This window comes from Lutra lutra, chromosome 9 (assembly GCF_902655055.1).
Source record: "Lutra lutra chromosome 9, mLutLut1.2, whole genome shotgun sequence".
Classification (NCBI taxonomy): domain Eukaryota; kingdom Metazoa; phylum Chordata; class Mammalia; order Carnivora; family Mustelidae; genus Lutra; species Lutra lutra.
In genome coordinates this window covers 123353342-123368948 of record NC_062286.1, presented here as the reverse complement: position 1 = coordinate 123368948, position 15607 = coordinate 123353342, and the positions used below count along the sequence as shown (strand labels likewise).

General features: G+C 50.7%; 1 long non-coding RNA gene across 1 annotated transcript; it reads right to left on the bottom strand.

Annotated features, from left to right (window-relative positions):
- Positions 1 to 223: 223 nt before the first annotated feature.
- LOC125109939 (uncharacterized) lies at positions 224 to 11244 on the bottom strand. The gene is made up of 3 exons (XR_007130378.1): positions 11115 to 11244; positions 4099 to 4177; positions 224 to 3747 (listed from the first exon to the last, which is right to left on the bottom strand). It is a non-coding gene; the product is annotated as an uncharacterized LOC125109939 (long non-coding RNA).
- Between the last annotated feature and the right edge of the window lie 4363 nt (positions 11245 to 15607).

Below are 15607 nucleotides of genomic sequence, written 5' to 3'. Positions count from 1 at the left end.
AAAGGAAATATCAGAATGAGACTTCAACTTCCAGGCGGAAAAGAGCCACAGCTTTGGGAAATGGGTCTTTTCCCCAAGAGCCCCAGGATAGCTGCTTTTTCTGGAGTCTGGATCTGCCAAAATGTGCAAAGGAAAAGCCAGGGAAACAGAGACAATGGGAGGAAATGGGGGAGACGATACAACTCCCATTTATTAAGTCTTCTTTGTGTTTCTGGCCGAGTGAGCAACGTACTTGCATTTATCATCCTGTTCAGTCCTCACAACCACTCAGCAAAGTGGGTTCTATCATTGTACCCATTTTACAGAGAAGGAGAATGTGCAACAAGGCCACATAACCATAAGGGTGAAGGAAAAGAGGATGGAAAGCTGGAGAGATGGACAGATGGATGGATGGAAGGATGGTGGGGAGGAGAGAAGAGCGCGTACCGAGGCCCCGCAAAGCACCACACCTTCTGCTCTATGAGTTCTCATGCGTTAGCTCTTTTAATTGCCAAAACAATCACACACCATGCTATTATCATCCTCCTTTTACTGAAAAGGAAGCAGAAATTCAAAGAGGCCGTCTCTTCCACCAAAGCTGAGGCACGAGGCGTAGAGGTCCCTCGAGCCCGGCTATCTGGTTTCACAGACTTCCTCAGGGCCTCCCGTGCCCACAGCAGACGAGGACTCCAGGAGGCCCGGACCTCCTCACAGCCTCACCCTAGCATCTGACCCAAAGACAGCCAGGAGGGGCTGGAGTTAAGGTAAGGCTGCACCTGAGCCCCACTCTAGCCTAGGTCCTGAGCACCAACTCCCGCAACACACAGTGGGAGTTTCCTAAAAGAGTGTTTCCCAGACTGGTGCCCCCCCGCAGCCCGCCCCTGAATGCCAGCGCCCTGTAATGCTTTCCGCAACTAAAGAGGTCCGTGATCAGCTGGGTTGGCAAAGTACTACATACTCTAGTCCCACTTGGAGACCATATCACAGGCTCTGAGAAGTCTGTAGGGAAGAATGAGCCTCAGCCTTGTTTCGGGGAGTCAGTGTTCACCCATGTTATTTGAACACGGAGCCCTTTTCCTCTGTGCCACCTGTGAGCGCCACACAGGACTGACGGCCGGCAGTCCCCACTCCAGTGAGCCCTGATTTCCTTCAGGGCTCATCTGCTTTCTCTAGGGAAGAAGTCCAGGAAAGCCTCGGTCATCACTGTCGTCGTCACAGCAGGCAGCATGTGGCATCGTCATGGAAGGGATGGCTAAGTCGATGAATGAGGAGCCATGATGGCGGCCGTGGGCTGAGATCGTGGAATGGAGGCAGCTCCAGTTACGGCTTCTCCTTTTCTTTTTTTTATTTCTTTTTTAAGTAAGCTCTCCACCCAACGTGGGGCTCGAACTCATGACCCTGAGATCAAGAATCGCATGCTTGCTTTACTGACTGAGCCAGCCAGGTGCCATTCGGGGCCTTTCTGCTGGGTTCCGGGAGGATCAGGATGGGCAGGTGGAGGGCCGGCAGGGGTTGCCTGCCTGAGGGAGGAGGGAGGCTTCAGCCTCTAGTCTCCAGTCCTTGAGAGTCTCAGGGACTCTCCCTCTCTCAGTCTGGAGGCCCCTTCTTGGGGGGAGATCGCAGAGTCCAGGGACAGCCAGGAAACCCTTCGTCACAAGACCAGGAACTGTTTCCTGGGCTTGTGGCAGCTCAGAGAGCTCTGACCAGTGCCGGTCACGAGGCTCACTCTCTATGCTGTGAGAATAAAAAGTATCCCGTGGGTGCAAACACAGACACATACATGTGCACATGTGTGCGCGCACACACACACACACACGTATGCCAAGATGTGTGGCCCGAGAGCTCCAGTCCAGGGGCAGAAATGCGCTGAGCCCACAATCACCCTTAGAGGGGAGATCGTCAAGTGCCCTGGAGAGGTTTCATGGGACCCTTAGCACTGTGAGAGCCACAAAGAAGCAGTCATCCCCTACCTGGGGTCAGGATCTCCAGGGAGCAGAGGAGGTGGGAGTTACAGAGTTCAGAGGAGGAGTTCCCCAAGCCAGACCAGACCCCTGGGCTGAGAGCTGGCAGAGCCTGCGTGGGGGCACAGAGGCTGAGCGCTGGGCCTCCTCCCTCAGATCCCGCGGGGCTCGCGTTCCTTCGTTCGGCGCTGGCTCATCTATTCATTCACTCATCCGCTCCCTCCCGCAACAAGTATGCTCAGTGCCTATCCGGTGGGCTCTCCAGTCCAGGTGCCGGGACGCAGGACCGAAGAAGAAGACAAACAGGCCGCAGATCTGCAAAGCTTCGGTTTCAGGGGAGAAGGCAGACAATAAGTGATTCGAGAAATGACTATCTTCAGACAATGATTCACACACACAACTACGCAGCAGAGCGGAGCGTCTGGGATACGCAGCGCCTGGGCGGGCCTCTGGGAGGCGCTGACAGCCAGCGGCCATCCCAGTGCCCAGCGGCAGCCCTCCAGGGGGGTGGGCAGGTTTCTAGAGGGGGAGGGCGGTGAGCGCACCGGCCAGAGGGAGGGAGCCAGGGCCCGAAGGCGGGGAGGACGGGGGAAGCCCCCTACTGGGAGGGGCCCAGAGGGAGACTGGAGGGCCCTGGGGGCAGATGAGGGGAGGGACTGAGGATTGATAGCGGGTGGTGGGGCGTGGAGCAGGAGGAGCTCTGCAGCCACAAGGTTTCTGTTTTAAAACGAGGCTGAGGAGCCCGGGGATGGGTACGAAGGAGGGCACGGACTGCACGGAGCACTGGGTGTTATAGGCCAGCAATGAATCAGGGAACGCTGCATCAACACTAATGATGTCCTGGATGGCGACTAACATATTAAAAAAATGATAAAATAGAAAAAAAAAAGAAGGGAAAAAAATAAAGCAAGGCTGTGGGAAGCAAAGGCTGGAGAAGATTTCTCGGGGTCCCTGACCTTGGCTGGGGATGGACATCAGACAGCCCGCACCCTGAAGCTTATCGGAGAGTCGGAGAGAGTGACAGGGCGAGCGGGTTTCCCCGCTAGGTCACAGGTGGACCCTGGGCGGGTTGCTTTATTCTTTTCAGCAAACTAGGAGTGTTTGCACTCTGTGGGTTATGAGAAGTCCAGGCAGAAGGTAAGTGGGGATCTGTGCAATATGTGCCCACGGGCAGACCTACATGCCCACGGACAGATGGATGTGCACACATGTGTGCGCCTGCTGATATACAATGAGCTGAATCTGATAAGCTCGGCCCCACTGCCATCGTGAAGGGAGGAAAGCTGGTCTGTAGGAGGATGAATGAGGACTGCGGTGAGCAAGCCGCACCTCCTCTTCTCCCCCCTTACACACCACACACACGCATGCCCTTGACATACACATATAGGCATACACTATATACCCATGCACACACACACATACCCGATACAAACCACACACACCTGCGCGTGTGCACGTGACACGCGTACATGCAAACACTACATGCACACACATACGGTACACACCATACACAGGCACACACATGTACAGGCACATACATCCTTCCCCATCAGCTCAAGGTCACAGGGAGGAGGTAGTCCTGTCTTCCCACCATGTCGCCTCTCCAACCAAGGTCAGTGGCATCAAATACTCTTCTCTGCAAATGCAAAGGGCTGGGACATCCTCACTGGGCAGCGCGGTGAATGTCGGGAGGCTCTCGGCACTCCCGGATGAACCTCTTGAGCAAATGGGACGTGTCACTATGGTGAACCTTGTCCCAGCCAGAAAGGCCAGTGGAGAAATCTCTCTCCAGCTCTTGTTTCATCCCCTAAAAGAAGGAGGGGCATCAGTGAGAAGCTGGCCCAAGACTCTAGGAAAAGTTGTTCTACCATTTCTCTGGGCCTCCATTTCCTCATCTGGAAAGCAACAGCACCATCTCTGTGGGCTGATATGCAGAGTAAATGGCCGAACTGGGTAAGTGATAGCACAAGTTTCACCCAAGACATGCTGGCAGGCTGACTCCACCCCTGTGCCGCACGCTGCTGCCTCCCTGCTTTCCACCCTCCTGGAATTCCCTGACCCAAACAGGACCCAAGGCAGAACACAGACTGCTTCTCCCATGGCTTAACTCAGAGATGTAGCTTCGATGACATGGGGGAAACCAAAACCAAACCGTTACCTTGACCCTGGCCTGGGATCCAAGCACCCTGAGAATACCTTCAATGTCCAGTTCTCTCTTTTCCAAAACAGGACAGTGGCTATGAGAGAAGGAAGCCAGCATTTAAACCAGCACCCCTGAAAAGTGTGATTCAAACTGGTGTGTTTGTCTCCCATGAAAACCAGGAAGAGGAGAGAGCTACGAGGAGGGTAACAGCTTTCTCAGCCACTTCCAGAAGCCAGCCCCTGCTCTGAGAGCTTCATATGCATTTCTCTTACTTAGTCCTTCATAAAAGGAGGGTACTATTATTATGACTTCACTGCACAGATCTTGACAGGGAGGTTTACGGAGGTTCAAAAATTCATCCCCAGTCTCCAAACTGGCAAGTGTCGGAGCCAGAACTTAAAACCAGGAGTCCAATTCTAAAGCCCACGTTCTTACGCTCCTGGGCTAGACATCTCCCAATGGTGGCCCCAGACACAGCCTCTCACCGGCTCAATGAGCCAAATCTGGGCACAACTAACGGCATGAAGGACCAGCAGGACCCCGGGGCTAGGGAGGGCTCTGTGGTCAGCTTCCGGCAGGGCGTCAAGGGGCATGCCGAAAGCCATGTTTCTATGGGAAGTCAAGAGCAGAAGGGCCATTTCATGTCGTGCAAGGCCAGTCGGGCTCTAGCCTGCAGGATCGTCTGGGCGACATGAGTCCGACTCCTTTCCCTGCGTGGGGACTGAGCTCTCCGCAGAATGCTGAGCTCAAACTTCACATCTCTCCAGCAGAAACTTCAATCTCAGCAATAATGAAAATGTTAGCTGCATCACAGACCAGAAAGTCTCAGCTGGACAAAGAGGTGTTAAAAGGAAAAGGTGATGCTGTGCTGGGGGTTGCTGGGTAAGGTACCAGTGGTCTGAGGCAGAGGGCCTAGCCCTGCAGGCATGCGCCAAGTTCCTAAGACGTACCCCCAGGTCTTCTTACTCATCCTGTCTCATAGTCTTCTCGGGAAACTTCCTCCTTCCAAATCTACCCTACCTTCCTTCTCTCTTTACTTCTCTACCCCTCTCTCTGCAAAACTCCCACCCCTGGTCTGTCTTACCCACTATGTTCTTGCTGTGTTTTTTTTTTAAACATTTTATTTATTTATTTGACAGAGAGAGAGAGAGATCACAAGTAGGCAGAGAGGCAGGGAGAGAGTGGTGGTAAGCAGGATCACCACTGAGCAGAGAGCCTGATGCAGGGCTTGATCCCAGAACCCTGGGACCATGACCCAAGCTGAAGGCAGAGGCTTAACCCTCTGAGCCACCCAGGTGCTCCTGTTCTTTTTTTAAGGACACAAATAAAAAATTCAGTGTGTAATGTTGACAATGATGCAGTGAAATGAACACTCTCATACACAACTGAAGGGTAACAAACACCAAGAACTTAACAGGTCTATTTCAGATAATCCAAGATGCACTCATGGTTGTATGTACAATAATAGTGGTTGTGTTTTACAATCGCAGAAACAGGGAAATAGTAAATGTCCACTAGTAAGGAAATGGCTAAATAAATTAGAATATATCCCCAAGGGGGTGCCTGGGTGGCTCAGTGGGTGAAAGCCTCTGCCTTTGGCTCAGGTCATGATCTCAGGGTCGTGGGATTGAGCCCCGCATCGGGCTCTCTGATCAGCAGGGAGCCAGCTTCGTCCTCTCTCTGCCTGCCTCTCTGCCTACTTGTGATCTCTGTCTGTCAAATAAATAAATAAAATCTTAAAAAAAAAAAAAAAAGAATATATCCCTAAGGACGAAAATAATACCGTGAGTAAAAATCATGTTTTCAAAAGGAAACAACAAATGTTGGCAAGGATGCAGAGAACGGGGAACCTTCCCACACTGTTAGTGGGAATGCAAGCTGGGGCAGCCACTCTGGAAAACAGTACGGACGATCCTCAAGATGTTAAGAACAGAACCACCCTATGACCCGACAATTGCACTACTGGGTATTTACCCCAAAGATACAGACACAGTGAAAAGAAGGGGCACATGCACCCCAGTGTTCATAGCAGCAATGTCCACAAGAGCCAAACTATGGAAGGTGCTAAGATGCTCTTTGACAGATAAATGGATAAAGAAGATGTGGTCCCCCTACACTATGGACTATTGTTCAGCCGTCAGAACCGTCAGAAGGGATGAACACCCACCATTTGCATTGACATGGACGGACCTGGAGGGGATCATGCTAAGTGAGGTAAGTCAAGCAGACAAGGACAATGATCATATGGTTTCACTCATATGTGGACATAAGTAATAGCATGAGGACCACAGGGGAAGGGAGGGAAATCCAAAGGGGGAGAAATCATCGAGGGAGACGAACCATGAGAGACTATGGACCCCAAGAAACAATCTGGGGGTTTCAGAGGGGAGGAGAGTGGGGAATGGGGTAACATGGTGATGGGCATGGAGGAGGGCACATGCTGTGATAAGCACTGGGTGTTATACTTAAAATAATGAATCACTGAACACTGCATCAAGAACTAGTTATGTACTCTACAGGGACTAACTGAACATAATAATAAAAAAATCATGTTTCCAAGGAATGTTATTACTAGTTGTAATAAATGGTAACATTGTTCCAAGTTCATTACCCAGCCTTGTAGCCACACCCTTTGCCATATGAATTTGCAGTTCTTCCCATAAAGCAACAGAAAATACTTCCCCATGGCTTTGCTAGTCAGCCAGGTGATAGTTTTGACCCATGGATCAATAAATTCCATGATGCATGCAGAGGTTTAAAATGCATTGTGTGTCAGGGCACCTGGGGGGTTCAGTCGGTTAAGTGTCTGCCCTGGCCTCAGGTCATGATCCCAGGGTCCTGGAATCGAGTCCTGCATCGGGCTCCCTGTTCAGTGGAGAGCCTGCTTCTCCTTCTGCTCCCTGCTTGTACTTTTTCTAGCTCTATCTCTCTGACAAATAAGTAAATAAAATCTTTAAAAAAATAAAAAAAATGCATTATGTGGTAGGGTTTGCTCTCTTGTGCTTCTGCCATTAATTGCTATAAGGACAGGCTCCAGATGGCCTGCTGGTCCCAGGCGGATGAGACACATGAAAAGCAGCCCCAGCCCCAGCCAACAGCTTGAGCCAAGGCAGCCTAGGTCAGCCGAACCGCCAAACATGTGAACAAGAGCGAGTAATTGTTGTTTTAAATCATGAGTTTGCCGATTGTTTGTTATGAGGCATTATTGTGGCAATAGCTGAATGATACAATGGGAAATGTCCATAATTCTCTAATATTTAGTGAAAAAAAGATACACGCACACACAGGAAGATGATGCACTGAGAGCTGACAGCACTTAAATCTGAATCGTATCTTTCCGTTTGTATTTTGCTCTATTTCCCAAATTTCCCACAATGAGCAGGTTTGTTTTCAGATGCAGAAATATACATATATGTGTGTGTGTATATATACATACACACACACATATAACAGCATATATATTCTATATATAACATAATATATTTGTTACTGTTATATGTAACAGGAAGAAATACAGCAGCTAAGCATGCTTCCTTTCCACGCAGCTCCTTGGATGAGAAATCCACAGGGTTTTCGGAGCTGGGACTGCTGACCAGTTGCCTTCCGCTTCCCTACCTTGTTCCTCTTCAGGTCCAAGCCTCACTGGTGCAGAGCACAGTCAGCTCGAGAGGGCCAGAGCAGGGATCGTCTGCATATCCTGCAGGGAGAAGTCTCTATCCTCGTCAAGCCAAGTCTGCCTTTGGGAATCCTAAACATCTAGAGAGGGAAGTAGAGACAATCGCTCAAGGGGCCCCTGAGTAGCTCAGTTGGTTAAGCGTCAGACTCTTGGTTTCAGCTCAGATCATGATCTCAGGGTCCTATGAGCGAGTCCTGCATTGGGCTCTGCACTCAGTGTGGAGTCTGCTTGAGATTCTCTCTCCCTCTTCCCCATTCATGTGCTTGCTTGTTCTCTCTCCAAAGAAATAAAATCTTTAAAAGAAAAAAAGGCAATCGCTGAAGCTGCATGTCTGGTAAGGGCATTGAGGTTCTCCCATCCCCCGCAGGAGGTTACTGGGGGTTGGGTAACAGAGGCGATGAGGACTGGGGCTCAGGCGTCCATCCCAGGTTCAAGTTTAAGCTCTATCTCTGACTGATTAGGTTGCATTCTGAGCTTCTAAATCCTCATCTCTAACCGTAAAATAGTGCCTGCCTCATAGGGTTTTGTAAAATGGGCTAAGGGGTACAAAGTACTTCTGGTGCCAAGCACACAGCGAGGCCCCAATAAATGGAAGCTGTTTTTATTACTTGCATTCCAACAGGAGGGAAGACCGCACGGACCTCTTATCATTGCTTCTATTCCAGTCCTTTGTTGCTCTCTCTCGCCCCATCCGTCTCTGCCCTTGGCAGTGCCACCCATGGATCCAATGCTCCTCTTCCTATTACTCTGAATAATAACAGAATATTAATTGAAAAAATAAATTATGCTCAACTGCGCCGTCTAGAGGCCATAGTAGGGTTCTGCGGGCAGCACGAGGCATTCCTGCGGCCAGAGGTCAAAGACAGCAAGAGGGACGGACTGATGGATTTGTTTAGTATTGCTGGTCAACTTGACCAGCGTATTCCCCAGGGCCCCATTCCAGTGCCCTAAGAAGGGAAAGGAAGCATGTTGTGCTTGTAGGTAACAATGTTGTGGCTATCGTACAGCCTAGTGCTTGTGGTGTGAGCTGTGATGTCACATCTTCTGGGTTCAAAGTCTGATGTTCCCTATGGATTTGGGGAAATCATTTTACCTGTCTCTGTGTCAACAGTCTCACTTGTAAAATGGGGCTAATGACAGGAACTACTTCACAGGATTGGGGGGGGGGCGTTAAATTAGATAAAGCATATGAAACACAGTTTCATATAACTACTATAATTATTTATTTTTTCAGGGCATGATTGCTCACATAGCAGAAAGAAATGAAAATCATAAAGGTAAAGTACTGGGTATAAGGCCTGATCCATGGTAAAACATCCATATATAGTATCTCCAGATTATTAATCATCATCCTTCATGGGTTAATGCGGGAAATCAAATGATCAAGGCTAGAAGGTAAGATAATGTTGAGCATTAATTATCTCTGATGCTTTAGAAATAGAAAGTCATTATTTAAAAAAAAATTATTTTGATGTACTGTGCTTACATAAGATATTTTCCCTGGGAGAAACTAGGTAAGGAGTACATGGGAACTCTGTACTATTTTTGCAACTTCTTGTGAGTCTAAACTTATCTCAAAAAGAAAAAGAAACATTCTATTTGTGGAGTAGAGGTTACCGGGGGAGGGGGCATATTTCCTAAGCGGTGGACAGTAACAGTCCACCAGGAAGTTACTGGGTGGGGCGGCTGGGGGCTCCAGTCCTGGCCTCAGGATCAGCCGGCTCTCTCACTTCTCTCTGAACCTCACTGCTCCTTTCCTACCAGCGAGGTGAGGATGCAGTGACAGCACCCACCTTCTAGGGTGAGGGAAGAAAACAAGCCAGTGCATGGAAGCCTCTGGAACAAGGCCCAGAGCCAGCTACCTAGGGTTATCCAATGACATCAAAATATGGTCAGTGAAGAACCTCTTCCTTTTGGTAACAGCAGGACCTGGGAAAACCTATACATGCTAAGAAGAGTCAGAACAGTGGCTGCCCTAGGCAGTGGGGATTAACTAGGAAAGGCACAGTGGAGACTTCAGGGGTGCTGGAAGTGATCTAGACCTTGACCTGGTGGGAGTTAACAGGTGCACGCATCCAGCTGCACATAGCAAATATTTGCCTACCTTCCCATGCACTTTATTTCAATCTTTAAAACATAGCTATAGGGGCGCCTGGGTGGCTCAGCGGGTTAAAGCCTCTGCCTTCAGCTCAGGTCATGATCCCAGGGTCCTGGGATCGAGCCCCACATCAGGCTCTCTGCTCAGCAGGGAGCCTGCTTCCCTTCCTCTCTCTGCCTGCCTCTCTGCCTGCCTGTGATCTCTGTCTGTCGAATGAATAAATAAAATCTTTTAAAAAAAAATTAAAAAAATTAAAAAAAAATAAAACATAGCTATAAATGATGACATCCTCATGTGGAAGGAATTGTGCTGGGACAGTTCAGCCCTCTGGGAGAAAGAAAAGGGCAGGAGTTGGGTGTTTCTCTTTCACACCAGACACCAAAATGAATTTTTTTTTTTAAGATTTTATTTATTTATTTGACAGACAGAGATCACAAGTAGACAGAGAGGCAGGCAGAGAGAGAGAGGGAAGCAGGCTCCCTGCCGAGCAGAGAGCCCGATGTGGGACTCGATCCCAGGACCCTGAGATCATGACCTGAGCCGAAGGCAGCGGCTTAACCCACTGAGCCACCCAGGCGCCCCCAAAATGAATTTTTAAAAAAACTAGGAAAAATACCTGGAGGTGGACAGTTTTCAGTTTGCTGGATTAAGGAGGACTTTCTAAGCGTAAAAACAGAGAACATAAATGAACATAGAGTGAAGAAGGAGCATGAATGCCTGTAGCTCTCCGCTCCCCAGGCCCCAGCACAGCAGTTACCAGGCAGAGAGCTGTGCTAGGAATTCAGTGAGTGAACGGTTCAACCCCTGTGTGCTGGGTGCCCCGCAGCTCAGCAGGGGTGAGGATGGCGATGCAAGATGTACAGGTGCCAAAGGATGGGGCCCAGCCACCACCCCTCTGGGCAGCGTGCTCACCAGCTAGGTGCCTCCCCTGAGGCAGCGGGCCCTCTGCAGGAGCCCAGCAGCATCCACGGGGATGCACCCCCCCCCACCCCCACTCGCTGCTGTGGGACTGGAAACAGAACAGAGAGGCACACATTCCTGGCTGCCTCCCCTCATTGACTCCAAGCCCAGAGCCGCAAGAAGCAAATTCCCAGGCTTGTGCCCTTGCGCAGGCCCACGTAACTCAGTAGTAATTGCCCAAGATTAGGATCGGAGATTGTGACTCCAGGAAGCAAGCCGTGAGGCCAAGGATTCAGGCCTTTACCCCAGCAACCCGCAGAAAGATGGAAAAACTCAGAGGGGTGCGCCCTCTCTTACCTCAGAGTGCAAGCCCCGGGGGCGCAGGTGGAGAATGCCGACGCCTGGAGAATGCAGGCCATTTACCTGGAGGAGACTTCGAGGTCCTGGACCTGAGCTGGGTCCATTTCATACCCGAGGCCCCAATCTCTGAAGACGCGTCCTATGCGAAGGACAAACGGCTCCCAGTTAGTAGTGCAGGAAGCACGGGGTGCTCGGTCGCGGGACGCAGGAGCAGTCCCCAACCCCTTCGCAGGCAGAGCCGCTGAAGCTCAGGGAGCTTGCCCAACACCCCACAGGGGCGGAAGACCTACACGTATCATGAGAACACAGTGGCTGACAAGCACCCAGATGGGCAGTCTTGCCGTCTGTGCGCACGCGCACACGCGCGCACACGCGAACACACACACGCACGCACGTACGTGCGCGCGCCAATACAGCTCTGCCGTAGTATTGCTGTTGTGCTCAGGATGTGATGACATCCCAGAGGCCCCAGGGAGACAGGGCCTGCCGTGACCTTATGCCACTTCCTCACCATTGATCGGAAGACCCTGCGGGTGTCCCCGACATCTCTGGCAGGTGCCCGGTATTGTCTGCAGGTTTAGCAGGCAGAGATGTGCAGCCGGCCGCACACGGCAACCGCCTGGGGCCGCGTCGGGGTGGACGGGAGCCCCTGGTGGTCACGGCCCAAGCTCTGGCCACCAAGGAGGCCTGACAGGCCTGTGTCCTGCAGCCACTGGGATTCGGCTTCTCCTGCCAACAGAGAACACCCAGAGGAACACACACAGCTCCGTGCCCAGCCACAGGCACTCACCAAGGCCACATGTAAGAATACATACTCCCGTGTACGCAAGGGGCATCCACATATCCGACCACGGGACCCCCTAACACCAACCACACCTTTCAATGGGGAGATCTAGTAAGACGCCTGAGAATACGGGGGATACTGATGGGATTACCCACTAGCTAGATGCCAACACTTAACACTGCCACCACTGGGAAACAGAGCAGGCTGAGGAGGCCCCCTGTATGTACTGATTCTGAAATGTAGCAATGAACTCACTCCCTCTCCCAGATCTGGCGGAGACCACCACAGAATCACATGGGCCCTGCTTTGTAGAGTGTGGGCAAGCCATTGGTGTCCCCTTGGAAAGTCCCTTTCTACTCAAGACCTTATTTATGATAGAAGACACCCTCCACTATGTTTCCCCCTCTGCTTCCCACCGCAAAACCGTTCATCCAGATCAGTCCTGAGACCCACCTCCAGAGACCACCCAGGAGATCGGCCCCAGGCCCGGGAAACTGCACTTGGAACATCCTCCCCAGGTTCCTGGAGCATCTGGGAAACACTGGCCTGCTGTGTTCCTTCCTTCTTTCGGCAAACAGATGAGAGCTCAAGAAGGAAGTTGCACACACATGTGAGCTGACTGGGGGCGCGATATATGGTTGTGCCCAGTGTGACCAACTTAGTGGACCAGGTGCCAGTGGTTTAAAAACCCCAAATTGCCTTTCTGGCAGGCTGGATCGCACACATAAGACAGACACGGTAGTCTTCGAACATTTCCCCTGTACTTGGGTGCCAAGGAAATGCTTCCAGGGCAGACACAGCTCTGTGGGTCCTCCCCTCTGGCAGGTGGAGGTACTGATGTCACTGTAATGCTAGGAGACTTTTCCCTCCTGCTAACCACAGGTCATTTGTGCAGATCTTTTCAATGAATCAGTGTTTCATGAAATTGAGACATTTACCTACCACCTTTATCATTTTTATCTGTATCTAATTAGTCCCGTACAATTGTTTCCTTACTATTTTTCCCTAATCAAGGGCCACATTTTTACTTACATCTGTTCTTGGAAAAGAAACCTAATATCCTAACCACTAAAGGGAGTATCTATCACCGCAGGTAGTAAGTAGAAGTTAATGAGAAACAGTGACTATATTAACGTTCTTGGCCCCGCGCCACCCAGAGGCTTCCGCTGTCCTGTGAGTCTAAAAAAGCTCCTGTGTCTATTTAGTCGTCCACATGGGTTTCTCCTTTACCCACCCCAGCCCCAATCCCTTTGATTGTGTGAAATTAGATTGCTGGTGAATGCACGATGGCCGCCTGGTTTCCTGCAGCAGGGGCATCTCCCCAAACCACTTCTTCTGTGCCCAGCGATGTGCGTTCTGCACTGGAGCTGCGGTGGCAGACCATCAGGCCCTTGGGGGACCCCTGTCTCCCATACAACCACATGTTTTGGAAACCAGGGGCTAGCGTAGCTGAACTGTATTCTAAACCAAGGAGGTTTCCGTGTGGATGCTCTCTCCATTCCCTCCTTCACTGAACCAATAAGGATGGAGTATGAGAATGTGCTTGGCTTGGGTCTAGGCACTGAGGAGGCAGTGGTAAAGAAGATGGGCAATGTCCCCAGCCTTGTGGAGCGTCCCTTCAAGTCCCTGAGTGAGAAGGGCCCGGCTGAGCCCTGTCAAGCCCTAGATGATGCCGTCACCATCGTCCTTGTCGTCGTCATCATTATCATCACAGTGAATGCTGCTTTACACTGCTGAGCTTTGGGTGCCCGTGCAGTAATAGGTAACAAGGACACAGGGTTGTCTGTCTCTCAGAGAGATGGGGAGACATCTAACTTGTGAGCAGAGCACTTTGAATTCCACTAGGATGTTAGCTCCACGAGGGGAGAGATTTTGCTTTGAACAGTGAACAGTGTTCACTGTTGTATCCCCAGTGTCCAGAACAGTTCTTGGCATGTGATAGGCACCCATCAATATTTGCTAAATGAATTAATCTAAGGAGGGCATGATAATTTACATTATAAAAAGATCATATGACTGTTGCATGGAAAAGGGAGAGACCGGACGGCTGGGAGCAAGGGGAGGGCAGGGAAACCGGTGAAGAGGATACTGCATCAGTCCAGATTCCAGGTAGAGCCCCTTCCTGTTCTGGTTCCCGTCTGGCTCCTGTCATGTTTTTCTTCCCCTTGCCCCAGCACCCAACAGGCCCCAGCCAGGGCTCCTCACCCTCTGAAAGCTGGCTTTCACCCCCATCGCACCCTCTTCCTTCAGCTCACCCCTCTGTTGGATCCACTCGACCTCCATCCAAAAGCCATCCATGGATGAGCTCTCTGCCAAGCTATTATTTAAAAAACAAACAATAAACCAGAAAAGAAAAGAAACATTAGGTGCATTCCTCCAGCCACAATAATTGATTCAAGGAAGGGAACATGCAGGACTTTGGCTGGGAGTTCTAGGCTAGAGACGACCAGCTCTAGCCCAGGACGCAGAGCGGGTAGCCCCATGGAGGTGGCGAGCACACGTGGTGATCCAGGCTCAGAACGAAGTGGATCCCACACTCAACACAAATAGAAAACTTAAAAACTTGGTCCTAGATGATGTCATTGAGTAGTTGAGTCACAAGAGGGTCACCTACATGGCGCATATTCAGGAAAGATCCTCGTGGGGAGGCAGTAACCCTCCCCTTTGACAGGGGTTGGATTAGCTCTATCTGTCAGTCGCAAGTAACGACGATAAGCGTCCTCACGTTCATTCTCATGTTCCCTTGTGTAGAGGTAATAGCGGAAAAGAGTGTGAGGGGCGGATTTGTAAGCACAAAGGGTTTGTGAGATTGTGACACTTCTAACCCAAATTGCCTTCCAGAAAGGATTGTTCTATTGGATTTGTTTGTTGTGGTCCATGTTGCAGCCTGGGGCGGGCTGCTGATTTGGTTCCTGCTGCCTCCCTGGCTTCCCTCTTGTGGGTCCTGTGCCCTTGAGTCTCTGAGGCTATATTTTGCCCATAACCTGAGATCCCACCTCCTGATGTCCCCCCAGCTTCTGGAGGTGTGATCCAGTATACCCAGGATCAGGGTCACAGATGTGGGACCTGAGCAGTCACACACGGTCCCTCAGTTAGAAGGGCCTCCCATTAGGTTTGATCATTATCAGGAAATTCTTAATAACGGTTGAATAAGAGCCTCCATGTTCATTTGACGCATGGCTTGTGCCTTTCTCCCAAGTGTCCTGCCCACACACTGAGCTCGACTCCAAGCGATAAACACTCACATCCCAAAACACACTCAAACGGGGTAAAGCCGAGAATTCTCAGGTCCTTTGGGGCCCAAGGCAAGAGGCAGGGCACCAGCTCTCCCCTGGGGGAACGGCTTGGCCATTCTCACTGAGCAGAAGCTTAACTGGGGACCGATTCCCAGTTAATTATAAAATTGGCTGTTCCACTCTATTTATGCTTTTCGAGAAAGCTGCTAGCCGGCGCCCCTCCTGCGAATCCGTTTGGTCCCGCATGCTGGCGCTCAGTTTGGTTTCTTTAGCTGTTTTGCGATTTCGCTTGAAAATTGCCGGCATCTGTGTGTTTTCCTGACAATTTGAAAACCTCCGTGACTAAACCCAAACAGAAGACAGTAACTGTGTCTCGATTTGACAGCTGAGAGTGAGAGAGGAGCCGTTGCCATTTCTCTGGGTGAACTTTTCTAAAGAGGTCAGACAGGGACCCAGGAGAAAACAGACAC